General features: G+C 59.7%; 1 non-coding gene across 1 annotated transcript; it reads left to right on the top strand.

The window, feature by feature from the left end:
• The first annotated feature begins 279 nt into the window (after positions 1-279).
• Positions 280-361, top strand: TRNAS-CGA (transfer RNA serine (anticodon CGA)). The gene has a single exon. It is a non-coding gene; the product is annotated as a tRNA-Ser (tRNA).
• The last annotated feature ends 2,066 nt before the right edge of the window (positions 362-2,427 follow it).

Genomic DNA, 2,427 nt, shown 5'->3' with positions numbered 1-2,427 from the left:
GTAGTGTCCAGGAAGTGGATCTTAATCGCGTCTCTGCTAAGGCTGCGTCTACACTCCCCCTTGTGTCGGTAGAACGTATGTGGCTCAGGGGTGTGAATAAGCCACCCCCCGAGTGACACAAGTTACACGGACCTAAGCACCGGTGTGGACAGTGCTATGGTGCTGGGAGAGCTTCTCCTGCCAACATGGCTACGGCTGCTCGTTGAGGGTGGAGAGCTCCCTCCCGTCGGCTTCCAGCCGCTCCAGTAGAGACTGCCACTGGGGGCCACGTCACTCACAGCTGTGAGGGCCGAGCGGTTAAGGCGTTGGACTCGAAATCCAATCGGGTTTCTCTGCACAGGTTCAAATCCTGCTCACAGCGAGGCCTGTGTTTTAGCCACACTTGCTCACCAGGGCAATACATCTCCACCGGCCCTGAGACGCTCTCCATACACTCCCCACCCCAGGTAAACCCTGTTCTGCTCCTTTCATGGGGATGCCTGGGATGGTGCCTCACGCTGTGTCCCTACGGTCTCAGGCCTCTGCCCCTCACCCAGCGCCCCCCGGCTCAGCCCCACCCCTGGGTGCTGCTCCTCTCCAGAGCGTGGAAGGAACTGAGCACGGGCAGCCCGTATCAGAGGCCAGTGGAGGCTGAGCCTCCCCCAAAAGGCCGTCCATGCGGGGGGGAAAAGCTGGGGATGTGGGGCGGGTCTCCCCTCCGGAGGCCCGTGGGCCCATGGTCATCTTTCGAGTGCTGGAAGCGAAGCTCCAGAGAAGTGGGGGCCCCGCCTGCACCCTGCTCCCCTCTGCCTCTTAGCCCGATGCCCTGCTCTTGCTCTGCCTCTTCCCATCCCCCCTCCGCCTCCTCCCCGAAAACCTGCACCCCACCCCCACTCGGCCTTTTCCCCCGTAGCCCCGTCTTCTCGTGCCTCTTCCTGTCCTGCTCCACCTCCTTCCCCAAGGACCCCCCTGCCCCCCGCTCACCGAAGACAGAGAAAAGGGACGGGTGCCTGGCCCCATGGCCCCCGGTAGCCCCCCTTCGGGGAAAGGGGCAGAGAGGAGCAAGCAGGGGGTGAGTGGAGTCCTGGGGGAAGAGGCGGAGAGGAGCGAGGGGCAGGTAGGGGGACCTCGGGGGCCAGAGGAGTGAACAGTGGGTGGGCGGGGCCTCGGAGGAAGAGGATGACCAGGGGCGGGGCCGCTGTGGCAGGGCCATGCTCTAGGCCCCGGTGGCCCCCCAACTTCTCGGGGTCATCTGAAACCCAGGATGAAGGTGACACAGGGCCTGGTTCCTCTTTGGGCTAAGATTCCATAACAGCTCTCCCTTCCTGGCAGTGTGAAGGGGCTGGACAGGGGCATAAAGCCCTCCAGACACGGCCGGAGACAGGGAAAGGGCCGTCAATGCGGAAGAGAATCAGGCCCAGAGTTAGACAAGGGGTGCAGAGAATATTCTGGATTCTGGTTATTGCACTTCGCCCTTGCTCGAAATGCTTCCTGTATTTTCTCCATTTCACTCCCTGACTCTCGATCTCTGCCCCTTTCCCCGTTTCGTCCTCAGAATTAGCACATTCAGCCAGTTAATCGCAGCAATCCCGCCATAAGACAGCAGCCTGAAATCTCAGCTCTCCCCCGCCCCTCGCACGAGACCTGCTGCCAGCTGAAGTGGAGAAAGAATGGGGAACGTCTCTGGCAGAGGGTGTGAAACAGACACCCGAAAAGGTGAGCTTTCACAGGGACTGCTGGGCACGCATGGACTGTGGCTGGGGAGGGGGCTGCCAGACCTCCCTCAGGTGACCAGACAGCAAGTGTGAAAAATCGGGACGGGGGTGGGAGGTAATCGGAGCCTATATAAGAAAAAGACCCAAAAATCGGGACTGTCCCTCTAAAATCGGGACACCTGGCCACCCTAGACCTCCCCCACAGACTGCCACTGAGTGAGTGGGGGGCAGTTGCACAGACCTGCAGTGACCACACGGATTGTGAGGTTTGCTCCCCTCCTGTCTCCAGTGGGGCTGAGGTTTCTCCCTGAGTCTGCTGAGCCCTGTGGCCCTTCCCAGCCACGCCTGTGGGAGCAGAAAACACTGAGAGACCAGGCCGGGGAGGTCATATGGTTTATTGGACCCGGTTCTGTTGGGGAGAGTGTAGCCAGACAGCCAGCCCCCCCCCTGCTCAGACCAGCATTGCTGGAAACACAGGAGGAAGCCGGAACAGGGCACTTAACATATATTCCAGCACAGCCTTTGAAGCTGTGAAAGCACAGGTGTGCTGCTACAATGTGCCTCTGGGAACAGATACAAGGATTAAGCTCACAGCAGGCAGAGGCCCTGTGACAGACATGGCTCTTCGCCCCTACTAAATAGAGTGATGCACTCACACCAACATCCTAGGTGGGAAAATATTTACCCTGATAAAAGAAATGTCCAGTAGTCGACACTTATTGTTTCTCTCCCT

The sequence above is a fragment of the Lepidochelys kempii genome, chromosome 11 (assembly GCF_965140285.1).
Source record: "Lepidochelys kempii isolate rLepKem1 chromosome 11, rLepKem1.hap1, whole genome shotgun sequence".
NCBI classification, from domain to species: domain Eukaryota; kingdom Metazoa; phylum Chordata; order Testudines; family Cheloniidae; genus Lepidochelys; species Lepidochelys kempii.
This window is presented reverse-complemented; position numbering and strand designations above follow the sequence as displayed.